At 40.9% G+C, this 19,621-nt stretch overlaps 1 protein-coding gene and 1 long non-coding RNA gene across 5 annotated transcripts in view; one reads left to right on the top strand and one right to left on the bottom strand.

The window, feature by feature from the left end:
• The window catches only part of SETBP1 (SET binding protein 1), a 383,903-nt gene that overhangs the window by 77,325 nt on the left and 286,957 nt on the right, over window positions 1-19,621 (bottom strand). The gene's annotated exons all lie outside the window — the stretch shown is intronic.
• LOC103892979 (uncharacterized) lies at window positions 6,195-13,521 on the top strand. Its single transcript, XR_657120.4, has 3 exons — window positions 6,195-6,413; window positions 11,481-11,549; window positions 13,031-13,521. It is a non-coding gene; the product is annotated as an uncharacterized LOC103892979 (long non-coding RNA).

Genomic DNA, 19,621 nt, shown 5'->3' with positions numbered 1-19,621 from the left:
AATTCCTAAAATGCCTGGTGATGTTGTAAGCCACTATAATATCATAGAGGCTATTACATAATGCTTTCTGCAAGTGTTTGTGGTGATGGTGGTATAAACAGATTTGTTGCACTGCTAGTCATGTATAAGTTAGCACGTAGGATTATGTACAGTACATAATACTTAATAATGATAATAAATGACTATGTTACAGGTTTTAGTTATAATACTATACTATACTATACTAACTATTGTTATTTTAGAGTACACTCCTTCTACTTATAAAAAAATGTTAACAGCCTCAGGCAGGTCCTTTAGGAGGCATTCCAGAACAAGCAAGGTGTTGTTATTATAGGAGATGACAGTACCATACGTGTTATTGCCCCTGAAGACCTTCCAGTGGGACAAGCTATGGAGGTGGAAGTTGGTGATATTGATGATCTTGACCCTATGTAGGCCTAGGTGAATGTATCTGTTTGTGCCTCAGTTTTTAACCAAAAAGTTTAAAAAAAAATCAAAATAAGAAAAGGCTTATAGAATAAGAATATAAGAAATATTTTGCACAACTGTAGAATGTGTTTTAATATAAGTATTATAAAACTGAAAAAGTTAAAAACAACTTAACCTTATAAAGTAAAAAGTCACAGTAAGCTACATTTCATTTATTAATGAAGAAAGAATTTTTTTTATACATTTAGTGTAGAGCATTTATAAAATCTATAATAGTATATGGTAATGTCCTAGGCCTTCACGATCACTCACCACTCACTCACTGATTCACTCAGAGCAACTTCCAGTCCTATGATCTCCATTCACAATAAGTGCCCTAGAGAGGCATACCATTATTTATCCTTGACACCGTATTTTTGCTGTACCTTTTCTATGTTTAGATACTCAAATGCTTACCATTGTGTTACAGTTATCTAAAGTATTCAGTACTCTAACATGCTGGGCAGGTTTGTATCCTAGGAGCAAAAGGCTACACCATATAGCTTAGGTGTGTAGCAGGCTATGCTATCTAGGTTTGACTAAGTACACTATGATGTTCGCACTGGGATGGAGAGGTCTGGTTACGCACACCAGAAGAAGCAACATCATTTTGTAGTTGTTCCTCAGCTACTCTCTGTCATAATGTATATTTTTCTAACTCACTTTAAAACTAAAAATCTATAAATTGGTTGCTCTTTCCCTCTGGGAACAAGACTCTAGTGGAGTATTGAATACTGTGGTTCTTGGCTCCAAATATTGTTTCTAAATCAAAAAGTCTTACATTAGCTTCCCCTGCAGGATCTCTGTGGCCTTCGTTGTAAATCTGTGAGGAAATCATGGTACTTTTGGCAATGTAGCTGGCTAAAGGTTGAACAGTGAAAATGAACAATGGAGAATTCATAGCCCTAAAAGCTGATTACAAGTAATCCTGCAGATACTAAATGGTGGATTACAGAGTGATTACTGACAAATTGATAGACTGGCACCTAGACACTGTAAAAACTAAACAGTTGTACTGTAGATTTAAGTTAACATTTAAAAGAAGAAAAAGAATCGTTACTCAAGTAACTGTGCCCTTGCGTGAGATTCATACGAAATAAATAAGACTGTGCTCCTTGATTGATTCCACAGCTTAAAATAGTTCAACATTAATAAGTGTATTAAGCCTAAGCCAGAATTATTATTACTATTATCACATGTACAGTTGTCTGGGCCACTTAAGACAGAGACAGAGGAATAGCATAGCTCTAGAGAAATAAAATCTGAACAAAACTAGACTCTGAACAAGTTACAAGTTATCTGAAAATGGAAACAATAGTACCTACTGCTTAGCTCTGAGGCATTGCCCATTTTTGGCAAATTAAGCAAGTAAACTTTTTTTTTTTTAAGACTTTCTTGTCAATTTTAGCATCTCAGAACCCCTACCCACATTTGTAACCTGAAAGTACATGTAAACAGATCCCTTACACCTCATTCAGCTTTTAAACATTTTATGTTTAAAAGGCGACAGTCTCTGTTGCCCAGTCTGGAGTGCAATGGCATGATCTCTGCTCACTGCAACCTCCACCTCCTGGTTTCAAGTGATTCTCCTGCTTCAGCCTCCCGAGTAGCTGGGATTATAGGCACACGCCACCACGACTGGCTAGTTTTTGTATTTTTAGTAGAGATAGGGTTTCACCATGTTAGCCAGGCTGGTCTCTAACTCCTGACCTCAGGTGATCTGCCCGCCTTGGCCTCCCAAAGTGCTGAGATTACAGATGTGAACCACTGCGTCCGGCCTAAGCACGTAAACTTCAAATTATGTAAACTTAAAATTCGTGTCTTCTCTGCAAATTAAGCATGTAAACTTTAAATCACTGCAAGGTACATTAGCAATGATAATAATTAGTAGCATGATAACCAACCAACTCATAGTGCCTCTTACGTGTCAGACACCATGACAGAAAAATGCTTTAGATGTGTGACCTCATTTAATCTACACCACATCCTAATGACATATAATAACAATGCCAACATCACTTTATCATTGTACATCATTCTGTAGTTATAGCATATATGGCAGGGGTCCCCAAACCCAAGGCCATGGACTGGTATGCTGTTAGGACCTGGGCTGGACAGCAGGAGGTAAGCGGCATGTGCAGGAGGAGTGGGCATTACTGCCTGAGCTCCGCCTCCTGTCAGATCAACAGCGGCATTAGATTCTCATAGGAGCCTGAACCCTATTGTGAACTGCACATGTGAGGGATCTAGCTTGCATATTCCTAATCAGAATCTAATGTCTGATGATCTGAGGTGGAACAGTTTCTTCCTGAAATTATCCTCCCTTCTCCACACCCCACTCCCCTGCCCTGCCTGTCTGTGAAGAAATTGTCTTCCACAAAACCAGTCCCTAGCACTAAAAAAGTTGAGGACCACTGATACATGGTTTTTGTTTTTGTTTTTCCCAAGACGGAGTCTTGCTCTGTCTCCCAGGCTAGAGTGCAACCTCGGCTCACTGCAACCTCCACCTCCCAGGTGTAAGCAATTCTCCTGCCTCAGCCTCCTGACTAGCTGGGATTACAGGCTCATGCAACCACGCCCGGCTAATTTTTGTATTTTTAGTAGAGACGGGGTTTCACCATGTTAGCCGGGGTGGTCTCGAACTCCTGACCTGTGATCTGCCCGCCTCAGCCTCCCAAAGTGCTGGGATTACAGGCGTGAGCCACCGCGCCTGGCCTATATGGTATTTTGATTCTGTACCTTTTCTAAGATGGCCAGGTCAGGAACAACAATCTTTTGACAAATGGCAAAATTGAAGTTGAGAAAAGGTGAGTCACTTTTTCAATGACAGACAGCAAACAGATATTTAGTCTCTGGGTTCTTCCCAAAGTTCCATACCATCACAGACCAAAGGAATGGAGTGTCAAGCAGGGGGTTATTTAACCAGCTGATGGCTCATGGCTGTTGCCAAGCCTAGAAGAAAGCACTCAGCTGGCATGAGCTGATTACCATTTCTGGTGTTACTCGGCAAGAAAAATAAGGCCTGCTGCTGCAGCAGGAGGGACTGAAAATGAGACTTGAAAATCTGCTCCTACAAGAAGGGCAATGGGACAGTGGTTAGGAGTATGGGCTCTGGAATTGGGCTGGCCTGGGGCAAATCTTGGCTCTACTCCCTGTGGGCTCTATGACCTTGGAAAGCTACTTCCTCACTCTGTGCCTCATGCCCCTGATTTGTATAATGGGGGTAAGAGTGTGCCTAATTCTTAGAGCTGGTTGGTAGAAAAATAAAGTTATGCATACGAAACACTTAGAATAGCACCTAACATTTCACAAGCCCTCAAATTAATTATTATTGGAATGAACTTGACCATAACAGAAAATGCATCCGAAGGAGGCTATGTGTACCTGTTTTTCCCCAATCATGTTTTGATACGCACAAAATCTGTCTGCTTGAAGAAATGCATCCAACCCTATGATTCTATAAACTAAAATGCTTCTGTTCATGTTCTCTCTCCTCTCATTTTTCAATGTTCATAATCATGATTTACTCAATTGGCCTGGCTTCCACTGAATAAGTTCCCTACAAGGCCTGGTGGTCTGGAAATATTAGACAGGGGTTTTTGGTGACTTCTCAGGGGGCCCACATACCATAATTGAAGTTATAATCAGGGCTGAAGTTAAGCATCCCATGACCTTGTCAAGTCCCTTAATTGTTCTAGGCCTTGGTGTCACCATCTATAAAATCAGCATAGAAACACAGCTGCCCTCAGGCCATGGACTGGGTTTAGCAGAGGAAACTAGTACTGAAACCCATGACTCCTCACTAAAGCTTGGAGTGTCCCCCATGATGTCATACTTGCTTCCAAGCCTTTAAAAGTAGAAGTCAAAAAGGGTTTTAAGATTAGCCTTCATAAACCAGCAGAGATTATACGACCCACTGGGAACAGAAATAAAATAAGAGGAAGCGTCATATATTCTGCTGCAGAAGAAATACATAAATGATAGAGCTTTCAGTCTCTATATTTATCTATGTTGATGACTACTTCGCTTATCACTCACCAAATCTGTTATTTTACTTGTATGGATAAACTCAAAAAGCTATGCTCTTGCTTGATTGAATATGCTTTTCAACAACTCATGACAAACTCAGAAGAGGAGGGAAAAAAATGCAAGTCGAACCAGAGCCATAAATTTAAAAAGAGTTTAGGCAGGGAATACCCTAAATGATATAATAATCACAGAATCATCCAAATTAGATGTGGAAGCATGGAGCTCTGGCTCTGGCCCCCTGAGGCGACTGCTCCAGGAAGCCAAGGTGTGTGGATCTTCCAGCCGGCAGCCCCTGCCTCCCCAGCCCGGCACTCTGCCATATGCTTGCTTCCCAGGCTTTTTGCTTGTGCGCATTTCAATGATGCTACCATTTTCCTCACCCAATTTGTATATTTTACACCTGTATAGGATAATGTTATTGGAAGTGTCATTTATTCCAGAGCTGTGAAACCACAAATGGTGATTTACTCTACAGCAACTTCAGTTCACACAATCAAGCAATTGAGAAGCTTTTACTACCTTCAACTCCACCCCACCTTCCCCAAACTTTCGCTTTATGGGGTGTTTTTTTATGCTTCCTACAATAAGCTTGCTCTGAATATAAATGCACATTTCCAATGTATATGGCACTTTTGAACAGCGTGAATAGAAAATCTTGGAAAGATGCTACAGTGAAGCAACTGCAAACCTAATACCCTGTTGTTTTTATTGCTAATTAGAAACAAAACACAAGTTCGACCTTATTGTAGGCTAAGCAGCTATTACAACTAAGTGCTTCTTAAAAATCAAATCTGGTTGCCTTCTTTAGACATACGAAAAAGGAAAAACAAAAAAAAGCAACCAAAAGGGGGCACATGCTTTAAAATTCTTCCCTTATTCTTCCCTATGCCAATGTAGATTCACTGAGTGGTTCTGATGTAAAATGTAAATGTGGGCAAGGCAGCCAGTAGTTTCAGGGCAAAGATGTGGCTGCCATAATAACCCCTGGATGCTCTTCTCTTGCAAAGTCCTGTTATTGTCAGAAAGATGAATTCTAAAACAACTCTATATTGAGCAATCTGCAGATTTTATTGACAAAGGTGTCAAGTCCCACAGAACTGAAAGTTGTTTCCCTTGTCATGAAATAAATAAGCAAGTTTGCTGGTGCTTCTAGCTTTATTCAGTTTGCTTAGATACAAGGTGACTGTAAGCATTGATTCCATGTAAGCCTGGATATAGATTTTTTAAGGGAGGTACATGTTCTGGGAGTTAGAGTCACCTCCTGAAGCCAACTGGCTCTGTAGCTTGGCTCAGGGATCCATGGAGAGACAGAAGGAAACTGCTGGAACCTGAGAGATTACGGTGAGAGCAGGGGCAAGTGAGCTGGCTGCAGTTTTTGGGCCTCTGCCTCAGGGATTCACAGGATGTTACGGCTGGAATTGAGGGCCTTGAAGATCACGCAGAATTATGTTTCTCAAACTGGAGGGTGCATTGGTTTTTAACAGATTATTGTTGTCCTGCTTCAGAGGTTCTCATTTAATAGGTCTGAGATGAGGCTTGGGAATTTGCATTTCAAACAAGTTCCCAAATGAGGCAGGTGCTATTGGTCTGGGGACCACTTTAACTTTGGGAACCACTGATTTAATGCAATTCTTTCTTTTTACAGATGCATAAACTGAGGCCCAGACAGAAGTACTGATCTGCGAAGGCCACAACCAACAGCCTGTCCATGAGAGCTAGGTCTAGAAGACCCATATTTCTTGCTTTCAAACCTGGGCTCCTACTGCTTCCCTAGGACCATGATTTGCAACCTCTTACCCTGCTACACATGACCACAACCTTAACCTAGAGCTGTGGAAACTGTTTCTGAAACTAGCAGCAGGGATGGGCTCTTGTCTTCCTGCTGGAGGCCTGCACCTTCTGTGCCTTCAGTGAAGGTGAGCAGCCCCAATGCTTGAGAAAAAGGAAAAAGCCTTTCAAGGCTCCTCAACCTCCCTGCCTCTCCCTCCTCTGACAAGGTTTCCGTTTGTCAGAGAAGGGAGAGGCAGGGGAGGTTGGGGCTATTCAGAACTGAACTTGGTTGTATTATAAAGCAATGAGTTTCTAGAGACTAGATTTTTTTTTTTTTTTTTTTTTTTTTTTAAAGCAGAAGAATGTGCGAATCAGAGAAACTACTTGGGGCTGGATGACCTCTAAGCTTTCCTCTAACTTTGAGATTCTATGATCTATGAAATTGGATCTTCTAATACATATTGTAGTAAAATTTCCTCATTTCCAGCCCTACTAAACCATGGTTTGTGACGAGACGCAAGTTGTAATCAAATAATGCTGAGCCCTGAAAACAGTTTACTGTGCCAACTAGCTATTTCCAGTCTTATTTCAGCAATCAATTTATAAAATACATATCCTGACACCACTATCAAAATATTCCCAGCTCACCCAATCACTCTACATCTTCTCAATCTGCTTCATTGTATACTCAGTACTTATCAATATCTGAGATCATATTATAGGCTCCTGGCTTTGCTTATTATCCGGTTCCACAGAAACAAGAATAGAGAACAAAGCATCACTTCTCGTGGTCACTGCTCTAACCACAACATTCAGACAGTGCTGGGCACACAGTGGCACTGGATCAACATTTGCTGAGTTGACTCCGAAATTTCCATACCTCCAAATTTACATCCACATAAGTTTTCAAACACATGAACTTAGTTATTAAGAAGGAACTGCTTTTTGTAAATGTATTAAATGAGGAACATGAATGAAGAACCAAGACAGTCATATTTCTGCTCTGTGATCCAATATGTGCAACACACGGTGTTAAGAAAAAATAAGGAATATTCAATTGCATAGAGTGAGTTTTCTTGAGCCTTGACCATATTTCATTTCTCTGAGAGCCTCCATATGTAAGAGTTATTTGTGATTTTTATATCAGTGTGGACCATTGGTTAGCACTTAGGTCTGGAATACTTCCTTCTCAAATTCTTAAATCAAAATGACCAGCTTAATCAATGACTCAAAATTTCAGATTCATTCAACACACAAATATATTACCCCTCTATCCCTAGTAGAATCATACAGCTTTGTGATCACTTTCATGAGCCAAGCTTTACTAAATTATCTTTGAACTTATGGAGGATAATACTATACAGAAAATTTCATTGACTACCATTTTATTTCAAGATTGTGGATTGAGCATCAAACTGAACCAAATGTTATATGGATACGGCCAGTAGTACACTGAATTTCATTAAATTAAGGCAGCTCCTTTGAAGTTATCCTAGAACAAAGGGCCAGGCAAATATGAAAGGCTTAGGGGCAAAGTTAAAACAGACTGTTTCCAGGAATACAGTTTTAAAGCACAAAACTTTTAAACATACTGGAGTTGACCTCTCAGATTGCAAAGGGAAGCAAATACAGATTCGGTGGGTTGGGCCCCTAATGGCCAAAAAGCCCGTGGAAGTCCTCTCATGGTGTTGTGGTAGCAGTCACCAGACAGGAGAGGAAAACCCTCCCTGGGCTCTCAGAGGTCTCCTACTCAATATCTGTAAAATAAGTGAGTTGTTTAAATCAGCAGCTTGGTAGAGGAGAAAAAGCCCCAACTCTGAAGTCAGCCAGATTTGAGTTCGAATTCTGGATCAGCCCCTGTGAGACACATGATTTTAGACAATTTATTCACTTCTTGAGGCTCAATATCCTCATCTTAAAATTGGGATAATTGTGTCTGCACAATCTTTAAGACATCCGGGATAATTAAAGATTTTTTTTTAATGTCAAATGGCATCATGTCCTGTAGCTTTTAAAACTTATCAGTCAATAGCTCTAACTCACTGCAGGCCATCATGGGCAGCCACCCCATGTCTGCAGTTCAGGAAACAGAACAGGGCTTGGGAAACATATGTCTCTATGTCCATCTATAAAAGACTCACTATGGTTGGTGTTGGTGACTTTGTTAAGAATGACAGTAACGCAAGCTTCCATTTTGACATTCAGTAAGAGCCCTCGTTTGAAATGTTGTCTCCTCATCTGTTAAATCTGTTAAATGGAGCTAATCACATTTAACCCAGTACACCTTGGGCAGAGGCCGATATCATAAGAATCAAGGCAGATAAAGCAGGTGAGTATAAATTAATACCAGGTAGTATAATACTATCAGGATTAGATTCCTATTGCTCACTCATTTGGGCTTCAGTTTATTTAGGCTTTGTGATTAGTATCACTACAAGATACCACGTAAAATGTTATGGTTTCCCCTGCACGGGCAGACAACTTATCCCTGGGCCCGGCTTCCAGTTTCTCTCCTTGATCACTCTGCAGTGGGAACAAAAAAAGAAAATGGCAGGAAATAAATGTGGCGAGGGGCATCTCGGAAATCGGGGTCTATGATGGTGAACTCTGTATTGGCACTCTTAAAATATGAGCCTGTCCTAGTGTTTTATGTCATCAGTTGTGACTATCAGTCTCCTTTGCAAGCTGAGGAATAATGGAGCTATGTTTTTTCCTTGCTCTTTCCAACCTAATGTTGGCCTGTGGGCTGGTTGCAGCCCTGGCTGGCTGAGGTGGGAGGATGGATCTGTTTTCGGAATATGGAAAGTTTTATGATGCTGTGTAGTTATCTCAGATTCAAGAATAGAAAGAGCACAGGCCCCAGAGCTGAAAAATGCACCATGCTGCTGAACTTTCTGATAGATGAAAACTGTTGGGGAAGTTGGGAAAGATTTTACTAATTCACCAGCTCTCCTTATATCAGTAGCAAGCAAAGATCAGTCACTCCTGAACAGATATAAGGGGGAGATGAAAAGGCTGGAGGGCAAAGTGAAAGGTGTTCTCTCCTCTCAGCTGGGTCAGACTCTGGGCAGCAACTTCAGAAACACGCATGTTTATCGGTCACATTGGCCTCTGTGAATTGAGCCTGTCATCCCTAAAATCTGTCCCAGGCTATGGGATTATTCTGGGAAACAAGATTGTAACTTCTACCGAGGAAACATAAGAAGCACAGCGATCTACTAATAAATCAGAAGACAATTAAGGTTAGAAAGTCAATGTTCAGGAAACACTGAGTTCTGAATTAAACCAACATAACAGGGTAATTCCAAGGCTAGTGCCTGGAAGCCAGCATTTTATTCACAATCCAATTAATACATCAAAAAGCATTTCCCCACTCATGGTCCCTCATTCTACAGAATGATTTGGGACATTTGCCAGCCACATCCAGCTTTTCTGGCAGGTGCTCCTTCTTGATTGTACATTGGCCAGGGTTTATAACCAAAGTTAGATCAGGCTTATCTGCCCTCTCTCCCTTCTTTGCTCCTTTTTTCCCCCTTTCCCTAGAATATATCAGTTGTCCACACATAGTTTCCTCATTTCTTTTTTGATATCTATCCAAAGTAGACCACAGCATGCCCAAAAGACATTTCCATGGGCTTTATCTGGGATCAGAAAGAATACATCTGGTGAGTACAGAAGGAAACCTTTTCAATGCCATGGGGGTTGGCCCCATAGTGAAGGTTAAGGAACCATTTCAGGGCTGGAAATGGAGGAATCCTCAGAGGTAGTAAGAGTTGCCATATATTGATGATTTACTACAGGTTAGAAATTCTATATGTTCTTTACATATATCAACTCTTTCAATCCTGACAAGAAGTCCCAGAATAGACACAATTTTCCCCCATTTTAGAGATACAGAAACTGAAGCTCATAGTTCTTAAATTATGACTCTATGACTTACCAACAATAATAAAATATAAATACATGAATACTTTTTGAGCACTTCCTATATGCCAGGCTATGTTCTAAGCATCTTCTATGAAGTCACTCCTTTAATTCTCGTAACACATCTATGCCTCTCTATATAATTATTCATATATTATAGACAAAAGGGCTGCGGCATAGAGAAGTAAATAACTTACCCATATCATCCAGCTAGTGAGTGACAGAGCTGGGATCCAAGTCTGGGCATTTGGAAGCCTGTGACTCTAATAGCTACTAACTATAACCATGATCAATTATTTCCCTCCTTGCCCTGAGCAGTATCTTTGCCCTGAGGACATGTACCTGGGTCACCATTCTAAGGCCCCAAACACGGGATGGCTCAGTCACGTGCTTCTGAGTTCTGGTGCCCAGACTAGGCACAGCAGGGCGGATGAGGGCCAGTTTACTTCCCAGCAGCCTGCCTTTCCTGAGTTTACACCAGACCATGCAAATCTTTTTTAATACTGGCTTTTTCTTTGTGGTTTATTTATTTACTCACTCAGGTTCATTTGCTTTGGAGCTTCTTGAATGTCAGAGCTTCATATCTCAAATGCGAGCCAAGCTTTGGCCTTTGCAACAGCCCAGGGTTAATACAGACTGTAAACAAGGAGCCTCCAAAACCCATGGCGGCTCTCCTCTGCTGTTCCTCAGCACCTGCCGCCTGCTTCCTGCTCCAGCACATTTCCTGGGCCTTGTGCAAAAGGGGACTTAATACCATCGAGAAGCTCTGGTGTCTATGTGCATAGGAGTATGAGTGTGTGTGTGTGTGTGTGTATCCTTCCCCAAAAGCTCAACTTATTAAACACTGAATATACATGCATAGTCTACTGAAGGTGGCAGTAGGTATTTGAGAAATAATTCCTTAAGGTAGACAGAAAGTAGAAAGAGCCCCAGGCTTGCAGACCTGTATTCTGATCCAGGCTTGGCCACTACTGCTTCATGTCAGCAAGGACACTTAACCCTCTGAGCCTTGATTTTGGCATTTTTAATTTTAGGGGATTAAACTAGCTTAGCATTTCCCAAACCATCTTCTGCAGAATGTTAGTATCCTTTGATAGCTTAATGGGTAGATTTGGAGAAACAAGAGTTGTGCAGTCAGATAAATTGGGAAAAGATGACTTTTCCTTTGTAGATAGATCCATATCACTCCTCATTATGTTGAAAGCTATGTGATGTTATGTAGTAATCATGTATTTTTGCTTATTCTAGTATTTAATAATTTGATAATCAAACTCTATTTTTTTTCACAGAACACTTAACAATGCCTCTTGGGGTGCTGGATAATGCTGAATTAGTTTTAGGATATCAAGCTGTCCCAGGTACAGTATCTTCACATTCGAACCTCAGTAACTCAATGGTTACTCCATTTATTAAATGATGGAATTGCTAACGTGAGAAAAACTATAACTGGCATTAAAAGTGAATTTATTTTAGTGTAGGGCAATTAATTGACAAGACAGTGGAATTAAAGCCTAAATTCCATCGCTATGTAAGTAGTGAATGGTAAATGGTCAATGAATGTTCCCCACAGGTAAGACTGTTAACAGTGCCCTGCATCTAGCAGAACTGTAGATGCAGACAGGGTTTATTATACCCTATTCACAGGTTCTTAATGATAAATTTCTTTCTCAGTGCGGAAAGACTCTTAAGGCCAGAGAAGTGCAAACATTAAAATGGAAGAGAGCCTCTCTTCTTGGATCTGAAAATTTCCAATCATATCTTTGTACCCCTTACTGATCTTTACACACCTTGTGTGGCATTGATAAGAGGGCCACGTGTATAGAAGTTAATAAACAGGTGTTGGTCAAATCAGATTTCAAAAACTGCCTTGGTGAGGTCTACATGTTCACAAAGGGCAAAAGAACAATAACCCAGTGTTTAAAAAGAATCACTCACAGGCCAATTTAGTAAAAATGTATCCTATTTTTACTTTGGTGTCTTTGTTTTGTTGCTTTCCCTTTTCTCAATGTAGCATATTTTATATATAAATGGAAAGTGAAATTCATACAGTGACTGTGTTTTCTGGGTAAAACTGGTCTGCTTTTGACTCGTCTTGCTCTTAATATCATGAGAATTTGGGATGTTCTTATTTTGTTTTAAAAAGATATACTGCCTTTCTCCTCTTTTAAATACATACAAATATATATTTGCGGTTTGTTTGGGTTTTGTGTTACCAGGCTTTGGTAAATCTAGTCACCCACCTGTGCACACGAGTCCACATCAGTCATTTGGGCAGGTCTACTGGATCTGAAGCAGGGAGCCTCTTTGGCTTTTAGTTTAGAACCTCAAATCCTTTTATGCAATGAAAACACCATAGCAGGCAAGGGTGAATAATCCTAGACTCCTCCCTCCAACTCCCTCCTCTCTGCCTTTCTGAAGTCCTGCAGTCTCTATCCTCAGCTACTCTCCTCTCCCTCCCCTCCTTGCCAACCTTACTTAGCTACCTTGATTTTAAGCTTCTGAATCTTTCACCTGGATTATTGTAGTTGCTTCCCAGGTGGCCTTCCTGCCTCCCTCTTCCCTCTGAGATATATTCTTTATTCTTCTGGTAGAGCCATGGTTCTAAAGCAATGCCACTTAAATGAGGCCCATGACCAGGGCCCATACACAGGCTGTTATTGGCCTATGATAATTATGGAAATTGAGTGGAAACATTTGGAAACTTTCATAACAAAGTGATCAAATAATTTTATATTCATACAATCTAATAATAAGCAAATTTGAATTGTATTTTGTAAGCCACTGCACTTTATTTTTACTTCATTTTTAAAAAATGTCCTTTTAATTAAATTTTACATAGGTATTCACCAGCAATGAATTAAGGAATGGAAGAACAACAACAACAACAAAATGGTTCTGGACTACAGTCTGACATGCCCTGTCCTAAGGCACGACTCGGAAAATATTATCCCCCACTCCCACCTCTGCCAGCTTAAAACCATTGTGTGGTATCCTAAAGTGCAGTCTTAACATTACCAACTCCTCTGTGTGGTGTGTCTGCCCCTCCTCTGTCTGCTTCTCCACTTACCGCGGCTATCCCTGCACATCACGCCCCATGAGGCAGCCCCACCAGCATTTTCTTGCCTCTTTCAGAGCTGTTTGCCTCAGGGTTCCTGTCTTTCTTCTTACTGCTGCTCTGACTTTATCAGCTCTTTTTCTATGTCTAGCCACTGGGCCCTCAAAACTTAATGAAATGCTGCCTTTTCTAGCCCTCCAGGCAGCATTGACGACTCTATCCATTTGCCCCCAATGGCCCCACACTGTCTCAGCACCAAAGACATCACAGTGCCCTTCTCTGTCTCTAAGAGCATCTCTCTCACTTGGAATGGCAGCCTCCAGAGGGCAGCAACTGCATCATTTGGGTCTCCGTGTATTAGATTCCTTGACACAAAATAAGTAGCTGCTTAATACACATTTGTTTGAGCCAGCATTATCGTGATACCAAAGCCTGGCAGAAACACAACAAAAAAAGAGAGTTTTAGATCAATGTCCCTGATGAACATCGATGCAAAAATCCTCAATAAAATACTGGCCAACCAAATCCAGCAGCACATCAAAAAGCTTATCCACCATGATCAAGTGGGCTTCATCCCTGGGATGCAAGGCTGGTTCAACATACGCAAATCAATAAATGTAATCCAGCATATAAACAGAACCAAAGACAAAAAACACACGATTATCTCAATAGATGCAGAAAAGGCCTTTGACAAAATTCAACAATGCTTCATGCTAAAAACTCTCAATAAATTAGGTATTGATGGGATGTATCTCAAAATAATAAGAGCTATCTATGACAAACCCACAGCAAATATCATACTGAATGGGCAAAAACTGGAAGCACTCCCTTTGAAAACTGGCACAAGACAGGCATGCCCTCTCTCACCACTCCTATTTGACATAGTGTTGGAAGTTCTGGCCAGGGCAATTAGGCAGGAGAAGGAAATAAAGGGTATTCAAGTAGGAAAAGAGGAAGTCAAATTGTCCCTGTTTGCAGATGACATGATTGTATATCTAGAAAACCCCATCGTCTCAGCCCAAAATCTCCTTAAGCTGACAGGCAACTTCAGCAAAGTCTCAGGATACAAAATCAATGGCAAAAATCACAAGCATTCTTATACACCAATAACAGACAAACAGAGAGCCAAATCATGAGTGAACTCCCATTCACAATTGCTTCAAAGAGAATAAAATGCCTAGGAATCCAACTTACAAGGGATGTGAAGGACCTCTTCAAGGAGAACTACAAACCACTGCTCAATGAAATAAAAGAGGATACAAACAAATGGCAGAACATTCCATGCTCATGGGTAGGAAGAATCAATATTGTGAAGATGGCCATATTGCCCAAAGTAATTTATAGATTCAATGCCATCCCCATCAAGCTACCAGTGACTTTCTTCACAGAATTGGAAAAAACTACTTTAAAGTTCATATGGAACCAAAAAAGAGCCCACATTGCCAAGACAATCCTAAGCCAAAAGAACAAAGCTGGAGGCATCATGCTACCTGACTTCAAACTATACTGCAAGGCTACAGTAACCAAAACAGCATGGTACTGGTACCAAAACAGAGATATAGACCAATGGAACAGAACAGAGCCCTCAGAAATAATACCACACATCTACAACCATCTGATCTTTGACAAACCTGACAGAAAGAAGAAATGGGGAAAGGATTCCCTATTTAATAAATGGTGCTGGGAAAAGTGGCTAGCCATATGAAGAAAGCTGAAACGGGATCCCTTCCTTACACCTTATACAAAAATTAATTCAAGATGGATTAAAGACTTACATGTTAGACCTAAAACCATAAAAACCCTAGAAGAAAACCTAGGCAATACCATTCAGGACATAGGCATGGGCAAGGACTTCATGTCTAAAACACCAAAAGCAATGGCAACAAAAGCCAAAATTGACAAATGGGATCTAATTAAACTAAAGAGCTCTGCACAGCAAAAGAAACTACCATCAGAGTGAACAGGCAACCTACAGAATGGGAGAAAATTTTTGCAATCTACTCATCTGACGAAGGGCTAATATCCAGAATCTACAATGAACTCAAACAAATTTACAAGAAAAAAACAAACAACCCCATCAAAAAGTGGGCGAAGGATATGAACAGACACTTCTCAAAAGAAGACATTTATGCAGGCAAAAGACACATGAAAAAATGCTCATCATCACTGGCCATCAGAGAAATGCAAATCAAAACCACAATAAGATACCATCTCACACCAGTTAGAATGGCAATCATTAAAAAGTCAGGAAACAACAGGTGCTGGAGAGGATGTGGAGAAATAGGAACACTTTTACACTGTTGGTGGGACTGTAAACTAGTTTAACCACAGTGGAAGTCAGTATGGCGATTCCTCAGGGATCTAGAACTAGAAATACCATTTGACCCAGCCATCCCATTACTGGGTATATACCCAAAGGATTATAAAACACGTTGCTATAAAGACACACACACACGTATGTTTATTGCGGCACCACTCACAATAGCAAAGACTTGGAACCAACCCAAATGTCCAACAATGATAGACTGGATTAAGAAAATGTGGCACATATACACCATGGAATACTATGTAGCCATAAAAAATGATGAGTTCATGTCCTTTGTAGGGACATGGATGAAGCTGGAAACAATTATTCTGAGCAAACTATCACAAGGATGAAAAAGCAAACACCGCATGTTCTCACTCATAGGTGGGAATTGAACAATGAGAATACACGGACACAGGAAGGGGAACATCACACACTGGGGCCTGTTGTGGGGTGGGGGGAGGGAGGAGGGGGGAGGGATAGCATTAGGAAATATACCCAATATTAAATGAAGAGTTAATGGGTGCAGCACACCAACATGGCACATGTATACATATGTAACAAACCTGCATGTTGTGCACACGTACCCTAAAACTTAAAAGTGTAATAATAATTAAAAAAAAAAAAAAAAGAAAAGAAAATAAGCCCAGCCAGGTGCGGTCGCTCATGTCTGTATTCCCAGCACTTTGGGAGGCCGAGGCAGGTGGATCACCTGAGTTCAGGACTTCGAGACCAGCCTGACCAACAAGGTGAAACCCTGTCTCTAGTAAAAATACAAAATTAGCTGGGTGTGGTGGCACATGCCTGTAATCCCAGCTACTTGGAAGGCTGAGGCAGGAGAACCGTTTGAACCCAGGAGGTGGAGGTTGCAGTGAGCCGAGATCGCCCCATTTCACTGCAGCCTGGGAAACAAGAGCAAAACTCTGTTTCCAAAAAAAAAAAAAAAAAAAAAAAAAGGCCTGTGCATTTGTAATTATACCAACAGTGATGTATTATATTGAAAACCAACTAGAATCATTGTAAACAAAATATGAAATAAAGGTTGGTATACTATAGGTGTTCAATACATTAATAATAATCATTAATAACCACTAACATTTATGGTATATTTCCTATGAGTCAGGCATTATGCTACATAGGTACATATGCTACAACTTTATAAGCAGACACACCCCGTGAGGTGATAACTACTGTTATCCCTATTTTGGATTTGCAAACACAGGCAGAGGTTGTTTAAATCACTTGTACAAGGCTGCTTGGCTGGATCTCTTTGGTCAGTCTCTTTCTTTTCCCATTTCCTTTCGGTGATAACTCACTGTACTAAGTCAGAGCCCATCATCACCTTTTTGGCTTGAGTCCCTGAGCAAAGCCACTGGGGATGCTCCCTGAGGACGTTATATGAGTGCTCAGCTCATGGGGCTATGATGGTCAAATGAGAAAATGCACATGAATGTATTTTGAAAAATATGTCACTATCACGGAGCAGCCAAAATAACCAGATATGGAGAATTAGGATTCTTTGACTCAAGGGCAGCAATAGGTTCAGGACATCTGCTTGCCTATGTGACCTCAAGTGGACATTATTTGGGGTTTTTCCAGGTGCAGCTACACCTAAGGCCACACTGCTCTGCCTGCTGCAACAAAGTTTAAGGGGAGTGTTGTGTAGGTGGAATGAGGAGGTCAGCTATAAACAGAAGAGGAGGCAGTGCAAGAAGCGGTAGAGTTTGATCTTCAGAATCATTTCACTTTCCAAACCATCAGGAGGATGTTGTGACGGGTTGGGTAAAACTTCCTCTAGGCACAGAGCTATTAAATCACAGCTTCCTGGAGTTGGTACTTGGTGTAGGAGGGACAAATGGGGTTTCACAAATAAAGTCAAACCTAGAACCTATACATGGAAGTACGCCTGCTTTTCTTGGGGCTGTTTCTCTAGCATGCCCTCAGCAGAATCAACACGAAAGGGCCCAACCTAAAGTCCCTCCTGTATTTGCATAAGAACGTCTCTAAATGCTGAGATTTACAACTTCACAGGAAAGGCTTGGGAAGGAGGGAAAAGCTTAAAAGAACATTCTGTGTAGAGTTATGATGCTGCCAACAGTTCGCGGGTTGGACAGGGCACTGCGTTCCTAAAGATTAGACATAACTGAGGGCTTTTTCTTCTTTTTTAATAACAAGGAAATACAAATCCTCCCATCTTGTCAGAGTCTCAATTCTTCAGACGTTTTGTATCATTTTCCCCATTCAAGAGTAGCATTGAACTGAAGGGAAATTAGAAAAACTGCAGCTTTCTTCCCCCGCCTTGAAACCAAAAGAATGTAAAGATATCGAGTTTAGCTTTCTAATTACATTTCTGAGACTTCTATTTTTTAATGAGAGAAAGAATTTCAGTGGATATGAGGAGAAAGCACATGTTTTTGTGATTACTAGAATTTTGGTGGTTGGTATTTTATGAAAATGCCACAGAGCTGTAGCAGGAGGTATAGTAAGCATTCAGAGTGAACTTCCACCCCGACTCCCACCAAAAAGAAATGTCAGCAAGAAATCCGAGCAAAGGAGTTATTTTACTTTTCACATGGAATAGAACAGAGATTCTGAACTGTGAAAAGAAATTAACAGTGAGAAATGTTTTGATTTTACACGTGTTCAAAGCCACCTCCTCCTAGCATGCAGGCTATTCCTGGATGACAAACAGGTTTTGGTTGCTGGTGTGTCTCGCCAGTGCACTCTCAGGGAGCAAGTCGTTGGAACTCAATCATTCAGGCAGGTATTTGAGAAAAACTCACTGTTGCCTACTTGGGAAGAAAGAATTTATGAAGCCATTGAGACTTACATCAAAATTGAAAGATGGTCTGGAACTACTTAAACCATCAAGGTCAGTAACAGTATGGCCATTCTAATCTGCATAAGACACAGTGATCACTATGCCATTCCTTTGCTCCTACTGGTCTCCTCTTGCTGGCAGCGCCCTCTCAACGCCTACTACTTGGCAGTCCAGGCTGTCTGATAAGGCCATGCCTTACTTAGCTGGCTTCCACCCAGGTCGTCTACATAGATGAATTTACCACTGAAGTACAGCAGATCATGCCCACTATCCAGCTTTCCTTTCCCAAAACTTATCACATCGAACCATTTAATTATTATATTTGCTTTTTCTTCTTCTTGTACATCTACTAATAGACTATAAACTCCATGAGTACAGGAGCCCTATCTTCTACCTTTCTTGTTCATTCTTGTATTCCCAGGAATTGTGTGTGTATGATGAACGAATAAATGCAATATTTCTCAAAGAACACTACACATATATATTCATATTTTCCCTCAATGGTTCCTCTTTATTCCCAGTGTACCTAAATCAACCAATTCTTTAGGACCAGGCATGGTACCACCTCCTTCATGGAGCATTCCATATGCTAGTCTAAAAATGAACTGTCCTTCTTTATCATCCTGCTGAGCAATTTGCAGTTCTAGAATTGATGTTTCTTTCACTGCATTTTCAATCTTATCCACACGGTAGACCTCCATCTACCAGATCACAAGGAGAAATATACAAAGAACACAGGTACTTAGTCATGAGGCAAAATGCTAGGATCTTCCTCTCTGAAAGGTGTTCTGAGAGAGAGAAATGGCATGTGCAAAGCCAGAAGGTGTGGGAGAATGTGGTACTTGCATTCAGAGAAGAGCAAGAAGTTCCCAGGGGCTGCGGTGTGGTGGAGGAGGAGTGTCTAAGACTCATAGCGATTTGACTCTGTTGCTGGACGGGCCACATGGAAAAAATTAGAAGTAATGTGGGCAGCCCCTAGAAGCAAAGGCCAGCAAAAGGCCTCAGACCTAAAACCACAGGGAACTGAGTGGATCAACAATTAGACTGACCTCTGAGGTGGGTCCTTCTCCAGGGTCCCTAGTGAGGAACACAACCCTGACCACACCCGATTTCAGCTCCATAAGACCTTAAACAGAGGACCCACCTGTGCCCACTTCACTTGTGATGTAAGAAATAGTGAAATAACACATTTGCATTGTTTTAAGCTGCTAAATCTGTGGTTTGTTACAACAACGATAGAGTACCAATC

This window comes from Pongo abelii, chromosome 17, assembly GCF_028885655.2.
Source record: "Pongo abelii isolate AG06213 chromosome 17, NHGRI_mPonAbe1-v2.0_pri, whole genome shotgun sequence".
Lineage (NCBI taxonomy): Eukaryota > Metazoa > Chordata > Mammalia > Primates > Hominidae > Pongo > Pongo abelii.
This window is presented reverse-complemented; position numbering and strand designations above follow the sequence as displayed.